We start from the raw sequence: 18,871 nt of genomic DNA on the forward strand, positions 1-18,871 counted from the left end.
GACATTTAATTGGCAAATGTCTTACGGATTTCCTAGATACTAAGTCAGCTAATTCCCTTACTCCAAAGGCAAGGATAAAGGGTTGTTCCCATTTCATCCACTCATGGTTGAGATGAGAAATACTGTGTCTATGTGCCACAAGTGCTCTGGACTCCAGAAACAGGTGCCTGGGCTGTGCTATGCTGTAAATAAAGAAAAAGTACGACTTGGTTTCTTTAACTTTTTAGTTATGGAAACAATATTGTTCTGTTTGGTATGCTTTTCATAAGCATTGCATTGCTGTACTCATGAGTCCCCATGATCACTGTAACAAATCACTGTACTCAGCGGTGGATGGAATGAAACTGCTGAGGTCAGTGATTGTCTGCAGTGATCAACTGAAAAAATCCAAAAAAAGAACGGAAGAATAAGGCGCATCTCAATAAACGTAAATGCAATACATTTTATTAATGCCCATATAACATAGCAAAAGGAGAAGAAACAGGAAGGTGTGAACACCACCAAGTATGATACACACAAGTTCACATCAAATGAGCTACATGAAAAGAACACGTATAAAAATGCACTTTTGCCAAATGAAGCCCACCAACAACAATATAACATAAGCGCATGTGCGCTATGAAAACTCCAAAAAGAGAAGTAAGTGGACAAGATAGCACCTCCAGTGAGGTATATCCCACGGAAACATGTGCCTGGAGATAAATGCAAATTAGTCCAAAGTAGGACAATATCCACTTACAATGGAGAAGGAGAAATCCCTGCTTTGATGAACTAAAAAGAGGCAGTAAAATAAAGTGCTTTGTGCATACCTACGTGCAATGTGCACAATACATATTGTTTTCACTATAATCCTCCAGCGGAGGTGCTGAGAAGCATATGTACCATATGGCGAACCTGGAACCCCTATAGTGAGGTGAGGTATATAATACAAATCACAGTAACCTACACTGAGGTGAATACCCAAAAATTAGTGTAAACACATATTAATAGAGGTATCCAGGATGGATGTACAAATATACAAGAGTATATACTGGCATATAATGTGTGGTTAGTACATCAATGATTGCACCAATGCCCGCTTACATAATGACCCATTATCAGATAAACAACCTATTAGCAAAGTGCTGTGTGCATACCTGGGGATGAAGAGACAAACCCCGACGCGCGTTTCGTGTCAGCTTCCTCGGGGGGTTATGTGAAAGCAGGAATGATGTGGCCATTAAATAGTCCATATTGAGGCCTTGTCACAATGCGGTGTGGCGGTGCTTCCGGTGTTAACGCCGAGAACCGAAAGCCAAGGAGTCGGTGTCCTACGTCACAGGGGCCGGCCAGCCAGCGACGCGTCAACTGGGAGGCAGGACCCGCGGCGCTGAAGGGACGTGTGTCCATGACAACCAGCAAGCAGCCGAGCACACGGAAGCGCTCACCGCAGGAAGTGACCTAAGGATCCATATCAATAGCTAATACTGGCTTTAGTCCTACAGTGTTTCACCAGGTATGCACCGTTTTATCACCAAATAATGAGGGAGTGTAGTAATAGCCAGCTGCTAACCCCAAAAAAGGGAAAATATAGCTATCAAGTACACAAACTTGTAATCCCAAAAGATGGGAGCATAATATGGAAAAATAAATAGTCAAAAAAGCTTAAGACCTATACACATACAGTATATACATCAGTGAACCTAGATATAGATGTATCAATACCATACATAAGCATACATCAGTGAGCCTAGATATAGATGTATCAATACCATACATAAGCATACATATAGAATAATAATTCCTATTATGTCTCTCTCACGGATGTACAAAGACCCAGCCAACTACACCCCCCTCGAGATGCAAAATCAACACAATACAAATGATGTAGTAGAAGATATTCATTCTTTCATCATAGCCAGGAATTCTTCAAAATGGTGTTGTGTATTCAGCATAGTAGATAACTTCACCCAGAGATCAAAGGACCAAAGAGAAATGGAGACAGAAGGACTAGTGGCCTAGAGAACCTAAATAAGATATATAACATAAGAGTTAAAGCCAAACAAACAACAATAAAAAACAGAGACGTGTTTTATAAAAAAGGAGCAAAGCTCAAGACCTCATTGAGGCCTTTGGGTCGTACACAGTCCACCCTCATAATCCACTTGGCTTCGAGCTGGGAGAGACTTTTCTTCCAATCTTCCCCCCGTCCATCCATAAAGACCTTGTCTATCCCTTTAATTCACAAAAGCTTGGCATCACATGAATGTACACTCCTGAAATGCCAGGGTATAGGTTTCAATGTAGACATGTCCGTGACATCACCAGCCTTGATGTCACGGACATGTTCACGTACTCTAATACATAATTGGCGTGAGGTTAGTCCAATGTAGACCAATCCACAAGGACAAGACGCACGGTAGATCACACCCTCGGTGCTACAAGTAGTGTGCTGTGTAATTTGGAATTCCTTAGAACTATCCCTGGAGTGGAAAGATGAACAACGCTCTAAATTGGCACATGCCGCACAGTCCCTACAAGGAAAAAAACCCCACTTCGGACCCCTTGTACCAAAGTTATCAGGGGCCGGTTTCCTATAGTGGCTGTGTACAAGTAGGTCCTTCAAATTCTTAGCCCGTCTGTAGGTAATAGATGGATAATCCTTCATATATTTTGCCAGAGTAGGATCATTTATGAGGATGGGCCAAAATTTCTTTAAGGAATCCCTTATCCGTGGATGTTGTTCATTAAAGGTAGAAATAAATCTCACCTGTGTGGAACTGGGTCTTTCCTTTGTAGAATACAGAAGGTCTCTACGTTCCATGCGCGATACCCTCCGCCAACCATGCTGGATTGTATGTCCCGAATAACCACGTTCCTCAAAACGCACCGCCAAATCCTGTGCTTGTTTCACAAAGGATGATTCATCCGAGCACACCCTCCTAGTACGTAAAAATTGTCCCACCGGGATACTGTTCTTCAAGGCTCTCGGATGTGCAGAGGATGCATGTAGCAGGGAATTTACAGCTGTATCCTTCCTGTATATTTCGGTGTGCAACATTCCCTTCCCATCCTTAGATATACGTACATCCAAAAAGTCGACTGTTGTGCGACTGTAATGATAAGTGAGTTTGAGATTAATGTTGTTATTGTTCAATTCTTTCACAAAGGATATCAGGTCTTCTTCACTACCCTGCCAAATGGCAAAGACATTATCTATATACCTGGCCCCAAAAAATTATTTTGGTGCTAAGAGGGGTGGGATTGGTACAAAAAATGTCCCTCTCCCACAGCCTCAAGAACAAATTAGCATATGAGGGGGCATCAGATTATTGCAAAGAAGTGATCGGTAATGAAATGGGAGCAACAGAGCTGCTGCAGTTGAGTGGCAGCAGGGAATTTATCAAATAAGCAATGGCTCTTTTGTTTTATTTTTATGTCATTTAGTACAATAAAGCTATTTTTTTCCATTCCCAAAAGTGCCTTTAAGTCTTCACAACTGGTTAGTGAGCATACTGTTTGCTTAATTGGCAACTGGGTGAGTACTTTAAACATACAGTTGTGTCCTTAACCCCTTTACCCCTGAAGGTGCTTTGCACGTTAATGACCAGGCCAATTTTTACAATTCTGACCACTGTCATTTTATGAGGTAATAACTCTGGAATGCTTCAATGGATCCCAATGATTATGAGAATCTTTTCTCGTGTCATATAGTACTTCATGATAATGGTGACATTTCTTTGGTATTACATGTGTTTATTTGTGAAACAAATAGAAATTTGTTAAAAATTTTGAAAATGTCACAATTTTACAAGTTTGGATTTTCATGCCCTTAAATCAGAGATATGTCACACAAAATAGTTAATAGGTAGCATTTCCCACATGTCTTCTTTACATCAGCACGATTTTGGAACAATTTTTTGTTCGGAAGTTATAAGGGTTAGAAGTTGAACAGCGATTTTTCACTTTTCCAACAAAATTTACAAAACCAATTTTTTTAGGGAAAACATTACATTTGAAGTCACTTTGAGGGGTCTATAAGGCAGAAAATAGCCCACAATATTGCATTTTCATAAGGGTAACAGGATAAATTGAACCATACAATTTGTAGTTCAATTTCTTCTGAGTAAGCCAATACCCCATATGAGGGAGAAAACTACTGTTTGGGAGTACAGCAGGGCTTGGTAGAGAAGGAGCATGATTTGGCTTTTTGAATGTAAAATTTCCTGGAATCATTTGGGACGTCATATCCCAATTGGAGAACCCCTGATGTGTCTAAAGGGAAGGACTCGGAAGGGCTCGGAAGGGCTTGGAAGGGAAGGAGCGCCATTTGGCTTTTTGAAGGTAAAATTTCCTGGAATCATTTGGGAAGTCATGTCGCAATTGGAGATCCCCTGATGGGCCTAAACAATGGAAAGCCCTTCCTATTGACCCTATTTTGGAAACTAGACCCCTTAAGAAATGTATTTAGATGTGTGGTGATCACATTTTCCCCACAAAAATGTTATTTTGGCCCCAAATTTTGCATTTTCATAAGGATAACAGGAGAAATTTCACCATGCAATGTGTTGTGCAATTTCTCCTGAGTATGACAATACTCCATATGTGGGGGAATACTACATTTGAGGTACAGTGCAAAGCTCAGATTTTGCAGGAATAGTTTGAGGGTGCCATGTCACATTGGCAGAGCCCCAAAGCAACAGAAACCCCATGTATTTGAACTCATTTTACAAACTATATTCCCCATTGAATTCATCTAGGGGTGCAGAGATCATATTGACACCACATGTGCCTCACATAATTTTATACCATTTAGCGGTAAAAGAAGAATAAATTACATTTTTAACACTAAAATGTTTTTTAGCCCCAAGTTTTTAATTTTTCTAAGAGCCAGGAGGATTGTTTTTTACAACAAGCTGAGGTTCATTTTTTCCTGAGTGTAATCCTAAATGTAATCATAAATTTTTTCTTTGAGGCACAAGGCACAGCTCAGAAGGCAAGAAGTGCCAGATTTTCCTGTTATGGTTTGCATGTGCCATGACCCACTGGGAGAGCCCATGATGTGTCAGAACAACAACAGAAAACCCCCCTTAAGTGATCCAATTTTATAAAGTACACCTCTCAATTAATTCATTTAGGGGTGCATTGATCATATTAACAACATGAGTGTGTCACAGAATGATATACCATTGGACAGTGAGGAAAAAATAACTACATTTTTACCACCAAAATTTTGTTTTAGTCCTAGATTTTACATTTTCCCACAAGTGGGTAAAAATAGCACCAACATTTGTCCCACAATTTCCATTGAACGTGGTAATACTCCATATGTGGCTGTACAGTACTAGTTAGCCATATGGAGAGATTCGGGAAGAACGGGGCGCTGTTTCCCTCCTAGAGAGGAGTGTTTCATACAACAGTTTGCAGACTCCATATGCAGAGCCCCTAATTGCTGGAAGAGCAGAATCCCCCATCAAGTGAGGGGCTCAGAAGGAGGCGGAATTTGAGTTTGGGAGCAGGGAATTTACTGAATTTCATTTGGCAGGTGAGGAGCCATTTCGCTTTTCCAGAGCCATTGCACTACCAGTAACGTGGAAGCCCCCTATATTTCTGTTAACAGTTGACAGACCTGAGAGGGGACTTGGTTTTTTTGAGGATTGGGAACATTTTACATAATGTTTGGGATCACATTTATCTGGTACTCTAAGCTGACCACTTACTTTGGGGTATTCATCTAAAAGTCTGAGTGACGTGATTCAGATGAAACCCCCGAGTGATACATTCACTACAATGAGGCAGCAGAACTTTTCTGGACTCTGTCTGGCCTCTGTTCAGTAGTTTCCTTCTTTTCATAAGTGCACAAAACTGTGGCTGATGGCACTTTTATGCAGTCCTAAAAAGATGGACACCTCCGGATCACAGGTCACATTGCGTCCACAGTGCCTCCATCTGCTTCATTATAAGGAATCTTCCGCCAGAGGTTCCGTCTGAATCAAGTATTTCAGAGATTTACACGGATACCCCACTGTAAGCATTCAGCGCAAAACCCTAGATAAATGTGTCGAGCCTTACTGCGATCTTTGAGAGGCAGAATGAAAAAATCAACAGCAGTTGAAGAATTTGTATTATTTATTTTTTATGCTGCTCCTCATGCGGTATAACTGATTAGGCGACTTTATTATTGGGGTTGGTGCGATTACAGCAATACCAGATTTATATCGGGTTTTTATGTTTGGTAGCTGTCACACACTAAAAGATGCTTTTTATTGCAAAAAATAGTTTTTGCATCACCACATTTTGGGAGCTATAATTTTTCCATATTTTGGCCCACAGTCATGTGAGAGTTTGTTTTTTGCGGTATGAGTTGACGCTTTTATTGCTACTATTTTCAGGCGCATGATTTTTTTAATCACTTTTGATTCTGATTTTTGGGAGGCAGAATGAGCAAAAAACAGCAATTCAGGAATTTTTTGTTTGGGGGGGTTTATGCCATTTTGTATGTGGTAAAAATGATAAGTTAGTTTTATTCTTCAGGTCAGTATGATTACAGCAATACCTCATTTATATACTTTTTTATGTTTTTGTGCTTTTACACAATAAAAACTATTTTATAGAAAAAATAATTAGTTTTGTATCACTTTATTCTGAGAGCAATAACTTTTTTATTTTTCCGCTGATGGAGCTATATAATGGCTTGTTTTTCACTGGACAAGATGAGATTTTCAGCAGTACCATGTTTATTTATATCCATCTTTTTGATTGCGTGTTATTCCACTTTTCGTTCGGTGGTATAATGATAAAGCATTGTTTTTTGCATTTTTTTTATGGTGTTCACTAGTGGAACAGTTTTATAGGTTGGGTTGTTGCGGACGTGGCTATACCAAATTTGTGTACTTTTATTGTTTATATTTTTTTCATGCAAATATTTATGTATGGATGAAATACATTTTGATCTTTTATTATTATTTTTAATTTTTCTTTAAGTATTTTTACAATTATTTTATTTATTTATTTTTTTTTTACTTTTCTTAGCTTTTTTACTTTGTCCCACTATAAGACTATCATTTTTTGCAGACTGATTGCTTGTACAGCATGGGGATGCAGCAGCATTCCATTGCTGTGCAAACTGTCAGCTCTGCACTGACAGGGAAAGTTGGTGATCATGCACTGCACATGATCAGCTACATTCCTAGCTCTGGGGACCCAGATGTTGTCATGATGACATTGGGTCACCATGGCACTGATCGGGACCCCACGTCACGCTGCGGGGCATCCGAACCAAAGGCAGAGGGGTTGTCATCCCTCTGTCAGCTCCCAGAATGCTTCTATCATAGCATTTAGGTGATTAAAGTGCTGGAAGTGGTGCATGACTGCTCCTGGCACTTAAGGTACTGTCACACTTAGCGATGTACCAGCGATCCCGACCAGCGATATGACACAGTCAGAATCGCTGGTGCATCGCTAAGTGGTCGCTAGTGAGCTGCCACACAGGCAGATCTCACCAGCGACATCGCAGGGGTCGGGGGTCGCTACTTACGTGTCAGACGAGGCGATGAAGACGTCCTCCCGCCCGCGTCCACGTGTCGCTCGTCATCACAGCAGGAAGCCCCAGCAGGAAGCTGATGACGAGAAACAGTCCAGGACGTTCTCGCGCGATCAGCGATAACCAGAGGGGGAGCGGTCGGAGGTAAGTATCAGACATAGTGATATCGCTAGCAATATCGCTATAACGTCACAAAAACCTGTGACGTTATAAAGATATTGCTAGCGATATTGCTTAGTGTGACAGGCCCTTAAGTGCTGTCAGAATCAGTTGACACTTGGCGAAGATCGCCCGCGCACAGCCCGTGTGTGCAGGCGATCGCACTGATGTAATAATCTGTCCCTGGACAAATAGGCACAGGGACAAATTATTATGACATATGTCATAAAGGGGTTAATCAGCAAGTAAGGTGTCCACAACTGTTGTCGAAGGCAAGGTGCAAAATAAAAGATTGAATCTAAAAGTTGCGATGGTCATTTCCTCTTTCAATTATTTATACATGTCCCCCTTAATGATTTTATCATGACTTTTGTCTTGTTAGATCTCATTCAAATGTAATGATTTTTCACGTACACACAGAAATGGTCTGAGAGTTATCAATGTTTGGTCAGTGATTTTTCACGTAAGAAACATCACAATTTACATTTCTAACACATGTTTTGGTCTATTCTTAACTATTTAATCATGTTGTATTTTTCTATATAGTGCCTCTTTTATTCACTCATATTTAGGTTACAATTAAATCCTTTTATTAATAATAATAATAATAATAATAATAATAATAATAATCTTTATTTATATAGCGCCAACATATTCCGCAGCGCTTTTCCATGTACACATACAACTGGCCTTCCTTTTTGAAAGCTGGCAAACAAATTTACTCTCTTCCTATCTTAGATTTGCTTAATGTTTTTTTTTTACATTTCTAAAACATTTTTATCTTTGCCACTTTGGTCGGCGGCCATGTTTGCTTTGATTTCATTCATTTGTGTTTATTGCCGCAAGATTGACCTGGTTAATGTATTTACTTAGAATAGCTTTCAATGCTTTCTATTTATGTTCTGTGTCTTTGATTGTTAGTTTTATACCAGTTTATTATGTGATTTGAAGTATGCACGGGACGATTTCCTTACTAAAGATGAAAGGCTTCTGCACAAAAAAAACTATTGCTCCAAAAGATATTCCATTGAAAATAATGAGATTAAATGATATTGGCGTGTTTTGTTTATCTTTCTTTCTTTTAGCTGCTGCTGCAATGTAAGTATTTGCTTGCTCTGGGGCAATCACGGTTCTAGTATCAGACTCTTCAGCATGGACATATTGTCAAATGACCTTGATACAGTGGGGAAAAAAAGTATTTAGTCAGTCAGCAATAGTGCAAGTTCCACCACTTAAAAAGATGAGAGGCGTCTGTAATTTACATCATAGGTAGACCTCAACTATGGGAGACAAACTGAGAAAAAAAAATCCAGAAAATCACATTGTCTGTTTTTGTTTCATTTTATTTGCATATTATGGTGGAAAATAAGTATTTGGTCAGAAACAAAATTTCATCTCAATACTTTGTGATATATCCTTTGTTGGCAATGACAGAGGTCAAACGTTTTCTGTAAGTCTTCACAAGGTTGCCACACACTGTTGTTGGTATGTTGGCCCATTCCTCCATGCAGATCTCCTCTAGAGCAGTGATGTTTTTGGCTTTTTGCTTGGCAACACGGACTTTCAACTCCCTCCAAAGGTTTTCTATAGGGTTGAGATCTGGAGACTGGCTAGGCCACTCCAGGACCTTGAAATGCTTCTTACGAAGCCACTCCTTCGTTGCCCTGGCGGTGTGCTTTGGATCATTGTCATGTTGAAAGACCCAGCCACGTTTCATCTTCAATGCCCTTGCTGATGGAAGGAGGTTTTCACTCAAAATCTCACGATACATGGCCCCATTCATTCTTTCATGTACCCGGATCAGTCGTCCTGGCCCCTTTGCAGAGAAACAGCCCCAAAGCATGATGTTTCCACCACCATGCTTTACAGTAGGTATGGTGTTTGATGGATGCAACTCAGTATTCTTTTTCCTCCAAACACGACAAGTTGTGTTTCTACCAAACAGTTCCAGTTTGGTTTCATCAGACCATAGGACATTCTCCCAAAACTCCTCTGGATCATCCAAATGCTCTCTAGCAAACTTCAGACGGGCCCGGACATGTACAGGCTTAAGCAGTGGGACACGTCTGGCACTGCAGGATCTGAGTCCATGGTGGCGTAGTGTGTTACTTATGGTAGGCCTTGTTACATTGGTCCCAGCTCTCTGCAGTTCATTCACTAGGTCCCCCTGCGTGGTTCTGGGATTTTTGCTCACCGTTCTTGTGATCATTCTGACCCCACGGGGTGGGATTTTGCGTGGAGCACCAGATCGAGGGAGATTATCAGTGGTCTTGTATGTCTTCCATTTTCTAATTATTGCTCCCACAGTTGATTTCTTCACTCCAAGCTGGTTGGCTATTGCAGATTCAGTCTTCCCAGCCTGTTGCAGGGCTACAATTTTGTTTCTGGTGTCCTTTGACAGCTCTTTGGTCTTCACCATAGTGGAGTTTGGAGTCAGACTGTTTGAGGGTGTGCACAGGTGTCTTTTTATACTGATAACAAGTTTAAACAGGTGCCATTACTACAGGTAATGAGTGGAGGAAAGAGGAGACTCTTAAAGAAGAAGTTACAGGTCTGTGAGAGCCAGAAATCTTGATTGCTTGTTTCTGACCAAATACTTATTTTCCACCATAATATGCAAATAAAATGAAACAAAAACAGACAATGTGATTTTCTGGATTTTTTTTTCTCAGTTTGTCTCCCATAGTTGAGGTCTACCTATGATGTAAATTACAGACGCCTCTCATCTTTTTAAGTGGTGGAACTTGCACTATTGCTGACTGACTAAATACTTTTTTTCCCCACTGTATATCAAAATACGTTTGCAAGGATGCAGATCCCAAGAAACAAAGGCCAAGCACAGAAGAGCAAGTCTGGTTGTACGCATTAGAGCGCAGTCTGGCAGAAACTGCCATTATCAACAGGGTTTGGCTAACATTCTAATTTTTATGAAAGTCTCCCAACTCACCTCCAATAGATGATGTTCAGGGGAGGTAAGTGTCGGGCAGTTTGACTTTTAACACCTGACATTTATGCTATCAAAGAGGTAAGGAAGAGCTTTCTGGCAATGGCTTCCTTCGTGGTCTCCTTTGAAAACGTATGACGTTTTGTCCGCATTGATTAGTCATGTGTATGTGAGAGTTGGGAGAGCCGAGTGAATGAGCTATCTAATGTGTATGAGGGCTTTATGTGTGCTTATTTATTTAATAGGGGAAGGGAAGATAAACTTCTTTCAGACTCTTCTGGCAGTGGTTTATCCCATAAATGTAGATAGACTATGTTAAAAATCTTCACATTCCCATCTGTTCAGTCAAGGCAAAATAAACACTTACATAAATAGTACATAAGAATATTTTTTAATTGATCTACCAATTTTGCAATTTTTCCATATTTACAGAGTTGCAGCAGTTTCAGCACAAGAAAATACTGAAAAAACAGAACCATAAATATTAGTATATATCAATTTATGTTGAAAGCTTTCAAGATACATCTTTAAAAGGAATCCTTTTAAATTTTTACATTTTCCATACTCCCATGCATTACCTCTTCTTTAAAGCTTATTTAATCTACAACACAATAACTGATCCTCAGAAACTCTGTGATTTAATAATAGAGCCTATTCTTAAAGAATTTACTGAGACAGGAAATTGCTCCAGCACTTCCCCTGGTTCTTTCATGAGGGTGATACACAGGGTGATATCTGCCATACTATGTTTCCCTTGATCGTCCAGATGTTGCTTGCAGAATTTGGATAAGTAAAAATACACTTGGACAACAATTATTCATGTCTCGATTCTCTAGATTTTCTCAGTCTCTTAAGCTCTACATACATTAAGGATTTCAGATTTTCCGGCCACTTATTTTTCATAGTTCATATGTATAGGTTGTCTTTTTGGATGACAATTAAATTTATGTGAAATTTAATTCTATTTTAATTTTATAAAAATCTGCATTTGGCAAAATGTGGACATTTTGTAATTCACTTCCGCGCTGGATCAAGAGACAATTTTTTCAAAACCTTAAAATTCCATCAAAAGGTTAAAATTAGAGTTGAGCGACTTTGGTAGGATCGGGTTTCATGAAACAAAATTTGAGTCGGATGAGACTGGTCCCACTAGGGCAAAAAAAGTTGGAGTTTCGTCCGAAACCTGACCCCAATGCAAGTCTATGGGGAATAAAAGTCGGCATTGAGTGGATGAATGTCGGGGTCGGGTTCCGGATGAAACTCCGACTTTTTTTGCCCTAGTCGGAACAGTTTCATCCGACTCAAATTTTGTTTCATGAAACCCGATCTGACCAAAGTCGCTCAACTCTAGTTAAAATATAAAAAAGTCCTTATACCTTATACTCCTCTTATACTCACCACACAGCCTTATAGCCCCTCTGGTTCTCACAGTCACCAGTTCAATCCTCACCGAATCTTCTTATCACCGCTGCTTGAACTGAAATCTTCCAGTTTTGATGAGGCATTGACTGCGACATTGCACACAAAGTGTGAGCGTCAGTGATCTAGAGATGCACAAAGGAACAGAAGGGTGACGGTGATGAACGGAGAGACCAAAAAGGTGAGTGATGAGGTGAATTCAGCCCTTAACTATCCCCACTCCCTCAAGATGGCTGCACCATCATTGTAAATAAGCACCTGTACTTTGTCACCACCACCTCATTGTAGATTGTAAGCTCTTACGAGCAGTGTCATCATTATTTTGCTTTAATTATTGTTTTATCTTAAACCTTGTTACTTATGACTTGCATATGAACTGTTGAATTGTAAAGCGCTGTGGAATATGTTGACACTATATAAATAATGATTATTATTATTATTCCTATTATTATTAAGAATTTTATTTATTATTTACAACTTACGTTAATTATGCTCTGGGGGTCTGATGATTATGAGCATATAAGGGGACATTAAATATATAACTTATCCTCAAATCAAATTTCTAGGGCAAATCCACTCATACAGACAAATTATTATTTTGCCTGATCTATTCATCTCTAATAACAAAGCGATAAGTTTAAATGACAAATTTTTCCCGCAAAAAAACGCATTGAAAAAACGCATACATAAGCATACAACTGCTGCGTTTTTTTCAAGCATTTTTATGAGCATGCATGAAAAAAACGCAGCGTTTTTATGCGTTTGTATGCGTTTTTAGCGCGTTTTTACCGCGTTTGCGTTTTTTTCCAACATTTTTAGGTGGCCCCTCACACTACCCAAACCATGACTTTACTAACCCTAACCCTGACCCTAACCCTAACCCTAACCCTGACCCTAACCCTAACCCTAACCCTGACCCTAACCCTTAACCAAATCATACTTAACCCTAACCCAAACCCTAAACCCTAACTAACCCTAACCCTAACCCTAACCCTGACCCTAACCCTAACCCTAACCCTGACCCTAACCCTAACCCTAACCCTAACCCTGACCCTAACCCTAACCCTAACCCTGACCCTAACCCTTAACAAAACCATACTTAACCCTAACCCTGACCCTAACCCTAACCCTAACCCTAACCCTTAACCAAACCATACTTAACCCTAATCCTGACCCTAACCCTGACCCTAACCCTAACCCTAACCCTGACCCTAACCCTTAACAAAACCATACTTAACCCTAATCCTGACCCTAACCCTGACCCTAACCCTTAACAAAACCATACTTAACCCTAACCCTGACCCTAACCCTAACCCTGACCCTAACCCTAACCCTAACCCTGACCCTAACCCTAACCCTAACCCTGACCCTGACCCTTAACCAAACCATACTTAACCCTAATCCTGACCCTAACCCTGACCCTAATCCTTAACAAAACCATACTTAACCCTAACCCTGACCCTAACCCTAACCCTGACCCTAACCCTAACCCTAACCCTGACCCTAACCCTTAACAAAACCATACTTAACCCTAATCCTGACCCTAACCCTGACCCTAACCCTTAACCAAACCATACTTAACCCTAACCCTGACCCAAAACCCAACCCTAACCCTGACCCTGACCCTAACCCTAACCCTAAACCCCCTTAACTAACCCTAACTCTAACCCAAACCCCTAAATTCCATGGTTAAAAAAAAAAACGCATATGCAAAAAAACGCTTACATGAGCATGCCAGTGCGCACATATGCGCATCCATAGGCTATAATGGCCATTTTTAGGGCAAAACGTGCGCATATGTGCGCATGCGCTTTTTTGCAGGGCCAAAAAATGCAACATGATGCGTCTGGAAAATCCAATCGCACACCCCAAAAAAACGCAGCGCATGAAAATCGCATACATGCGCTTACAAGCGCGCAGGTATGCGCACCCATGTTAAATATAGGGGAAAAAACGCATGCGCAGGTTAGCGTTTTTTTCCAGCGCTAAAAAACGCAAATGTGAAACCAGCCTTAGTCTGTGCTTCCATAGATGGATTGCAGATCTGTCATCATCATCTTCAATGATTTATTTTCAATTACAGGACTTAACAACTGCCAAAATAATCCAATTCAGCAGATCAATTTTTGAACAGATATCTATTGGCATCTGTCATGCTTGTTTTTTCAGGAAAGTAGGGAGTAGACAGCAGAAAAGCATTAAAATTATCCCATAACGTGATGCAAGAGGGGTCCAAGTTTTTTCAGTATTATTTCCAAAGTGAAAACCACTGCTGATGTCATTTATTTACTATAACCCACAAATGAAATGATGTCATGGTTCCATCCCTCAGGGTGTCTGGAATGCAGTTACTGACAGTTCGTCCATCCAATCGGGTACAGGGGCGTGCTGAAGCTGTCAGCAATTTAATGGACACCATGGCCATCCAAACTGGTGCAGGGGCGTGTTGAGCTGTCAGTGTGTTGATTGACAGCTCGACTAGGCAATCTATGACTGGGAGGTGCCTGCTGTTCCAGGTGTTCACTGTCCTGGGTAATTGCAATGCCTACTTAAATGAGCAGATTCTCCCAGACCACTGCCAGATGTATATTCATCTAGTGAGGTTTGTGCTCTGTGCTCTCCTGTGCATTGTGTTCTGTTTGCTTGATCTGTTGTCTGACTTTGGACTTTATTCTGACCATCCGCCTGTTTGACCCCTTCAATTCTGATCTGTTAACCTCCAAATACTCTGAACTCAGAACGTTACCTGATTACACTTTTGTCTCTTCCTTCTGTTTATGACGTACCCTCCTGGCTTCTGACCTTGGACTTCTTCTCCGCTCCGACTCACGACGGCTTGGCCGTGAGAAGTGACTAGCATCACAGATGGATGGCCACTATCACAAAAAATTGTGATTTGAGAAGGATTTGAAAAACTTGAAGATTGGCACTGATACAAGACAATCTAATAATACATTTTCATGTGATAGTTGGAGATTCAAAATGATTTTTTATGCATTTTTGCTTATATATTAGTGATCTTGTAAAGGACATAAAGAGTAGAACTTTAATATGGCTCATGATATTAAGCTCTAAGATAATCAACACAGAGGAGGATAATTAAATATTGCAAAGGGGTTTATGTCATCTGGAGATTTGGACTGAAAAATGGCAATCCAAGTTTATTATAGAAAAATGTAAGGTGATGGCACTTGGGACGGAAAATGTAGAATTATGTAAGAAATAGTAGAACTTTGGGTAGAACTGTCACTGCAAAAGACTTGGGTGAACTGCTGGACAGCAATCTCATCTTACTGACCAATGTCTGTTAGGCATCGGGTTCCTGCCTGTGCGCAGGAGGAATCCCAAGCCTTGTCTTCTGCGGTCTCCCATTCAGTCTCAGCAAAGACGTCATTCCCGGCATCTTGATCAGGCCAGTGCTGTCAGTTCAGTTGCTGTGTCCATCTCAGGGTCAGCTATAGCAGCCTGCACTGGTCAGCAGCGAGCAGCTCCTGGGACTTTTTTTGGGCTGCTGAGCATGCCCGCGGGACGACTTCTCATTGGAGGTCGGAGGTCACATGCTCAGGTCCTCAAGCAGCTCGGAATGGACCAGCAGGAAGGTCCAGGTAGGACGCTGCTATAAAAGGTTTGCATGGCCGCTCGGCAATGCGCTAGTATAGACTCTTTTGTATATTGTGTGAGTGATGATGGATGCATGAAACTGACTGACGCATTATAACTCCCCTCCCTTGGATACCTATGTTATAGGGCATAGAGTTAGAGTCAGCACCTACTAGTGGCTTGGTCTGCGCCACGGTGCTTCCACATCCCAGCACCTCACTGAGTGCCATAAGGTGCTGTCCAGCTCTGGGCACCTTCAGTACTGCATTAAGCGGCTGCATCCACCAGTGCGACGCCGTGCGCAAGTCTAGCGCTTTCCTGCCTTGTCCGGGTGGTTAGTGGCATCTGCCAGAGTGGTGCAGTTTGCACGTAGTGCGTTTTATTTACTCATTAGTTTCTTCCTGGCACCACAGTTGTGGTACCGAGCAATAGTGTGACTTGAGGGACTCTAACCCAGTGTCTCAGGGCTAGAGTCCTGTGTCTATACACCAGTGCTCACATTGCAGAGCTCTGTGAGTATAAACAGGCTACAGCATTTGTGTTTGGCGCTCGGGCGGCTCTGTGAGTTAACAGGGTCCGCCTCTGTACACACTAGGTGGAATTAACCCTGTTCCTCTATTGTACCACCATATAACATCCACCTTTACTGAGCAGCAGTTACCATCTCTGCCCGGTGGACCCCAGGCTGCGAAAGCACCTAATCACCTTCTTTATTATTTGGTGCCTTCTTTCAGCCTGTAACAAATAAAATCATGAGCTATATTAAAAGAAGCATAAAAGCTCATGATGAGAACATAGTTTTGTCACTATTGCGACTGCTAGTGTGACCACACTTAGAATATTGTGTACAATTTTGGGCTCCAGTGTACGAGAAGGACATAGCAGAACTAAAGCAGGTGCAAAGAAGAGCAACCAAGGTTATTAAAGGAGTGGGTGAACTAGCCAATGGTATCAAACTTGCAGTCATTCACTTTGGACAAAGGAAGACTTAGGGGCGATCTTATTGCACATTACAGATATCAAAATTCAGATTATGATGTGCGCACAGATGGTGAAGGCAGAACCTCTTTCATAGGTTGTAATGAAAAGCTGGAGTGATGGCAGAGAGCATTAAAGGTACTGTCACTCTTAGCGATGCACCAGCGATCCCGACCAGCGATATGACGCGGTCAGGATCGCTGGTGCATCGCTAAGTGGTCGCTAGTGAGCTGCCACAGGCAGATCTCACCAGCGACTTCGCTGGGGACGGGGGTCGCTACTTACCTGTCACACTAGGCGATCCTGCGTCCCCCCGCCCGGCTCCATGCTCGTCGCTCGTCTCTCCACAGGAAGCGCTGCAGGAAGCTGATGACGAGAAACAGTCCTGGACGTTCTCGCGCGATCAGCGATAACCAGCGGGGGAGGTAAGTATCACACACAGCGATATCGCTAGCAATATCGCTATAACGTCACAGCAATATTGCTAGAGATATCGCTTAGTGTGACAGGCATTTTAGAGTACCCAAGGAAATGCTGAGTCAATGCATGTGCCCAGCTAAAAGCTGAGAGAGAACATAATAAGACTGAAACAGTGAGTGTGAACTAGTGGTCAGTAACAGGCAGACAGAAAGTTGAATGGCCTGCCAGAGAACTTCTACATTTCTGTGGTGATCTTGAACTATAAACAGAGGATAATACGCTACGGGAGATTAGTCTGCCATGGTAGCTTGTATAGATGTGTAACTGGAAGCGAGAGAGATAGAACGGATAATCTGGAATTTCTTGTACAAAATGCACATCCCACAGAAACTGATATGCCCAGTAAAGAAGTTACGTTCCTTCTGCCATGTTTCTTTCATGACAGAATATGTATATATTGTACTTATAGGACTGTGTTCCTGATTGAAATGAGCTTATAGTGTATCTGAGATGTGAGAGACTTGTTGGGGTCCTTTTGGAAAGTGAACTTGTGCTGCAGCAGCAGGTGACTCATCTCCTTTAGGTGTGAAGTGTGTCCTGATCCAAACAGGTCCAGTGCAGGAATTCTCCAAAACAGGTCTCTCCATAAATATTCCCATGACATGGAGACCAAAATATCAAGAAATAAACATCTATGAGAGGGGAAATCACCTCTACCTTCTTCTAAATATGAATTCTAAGCTTCTGTGCCAAATATGGTGGACTGTCATGTGGCCTGTTACTTTGAACTGTATATCAGGTTTCTTTTGGAGGAGGAGAGCATATGAAACCCTTACCTAACCCCTCTTGTCTGGACACTTTACAAAAGAAAAAAACATATTTCTTTGAATATGCTAAAATTCCACTTCATTTTGTACAACTCTCTAGAAACAGGGTTGAGTAGTGACACATTTCAGGTTATGAAGATCATCAGATTTAAACAGTTCTAAAAGTGTAATGCAGAAAATCTGTCACATTAAATAGGTAGTCTATAAATCTCTTTTTAAATGCATTGGATTTCTGTACATCAGGACTGCCAAACAATAGACACATATACAAGTCTCAAGGTGATGACAGCGTGTATGTCTTCAAATACTTCACCTAATTGACATCTTTTGAAGAATCCTGTATGTAGGTTAACAGATACGTATTAATTGTACTTATTATTAATTCCCAGTCCATGTTTGGCTTGAAGCAAAATTCATTGTTAAAGTCGAAAATCCAAGAGTGTCTAGCAAGCTTCTAATCTCCAGGATTTCGTTCTGAATAGGGCTTTTGCCGAGCCCTTCTTAGTCTTACAACATGGGAAAAAGAATTGAATTTTCACTTCCTTTGTCAAAATCGTAAGGCTTAAAGGATATTTTTGTATAGTTGAATTTCTACTACTAGTAAAGGGATAACCTTGGGGATAGGAATGAAGTATGAATATTTTTTCAATAATTCTTTGGTAATGAAAAAAGTAGAACATCAACATGTTGAAAGACTCCATTATTCCATATTAAGGAAATGCAAGGTGTTCATAATGAAAGCCAAGTATTTTTTGATTAGCTTGTTGCATGTTTATTATTAAAGGATCACAATGTCTGTTTTCTATAGCACAATTGTTGTGCTGCCGTACAAGAACCTAAGTAAATATAAAGGGTGATTTGCATTGCTTGATAAAACATCAAAGATATTTTATGATGCTAGCAATGTACGACTGATGTATAACGGTGTGTGAAGTCAGGACATTCTCAAGAAGAGAAAAGGAAGCCTAGTGCAATATTCTGATCCAGAGTGCAGAGGTTTAG

This window comes from Dendrobates tinctorius, unplaced genomic scaffold, assembly GCF_039654945.1.
Source record: "Dendrobates tinctorius isolate UK_male_01 unplaced genomic scaffold, ASM3965494v1 ptg000026l, whole genome shotgun sequence".
In the NCBI taxonomy this organism is placed as follows: Eukaryota; Metazoa; Chordata; class Amphibia; order Anura; family Dendrobatidae; genus Dendrobates; species Dendrobates tinctorius.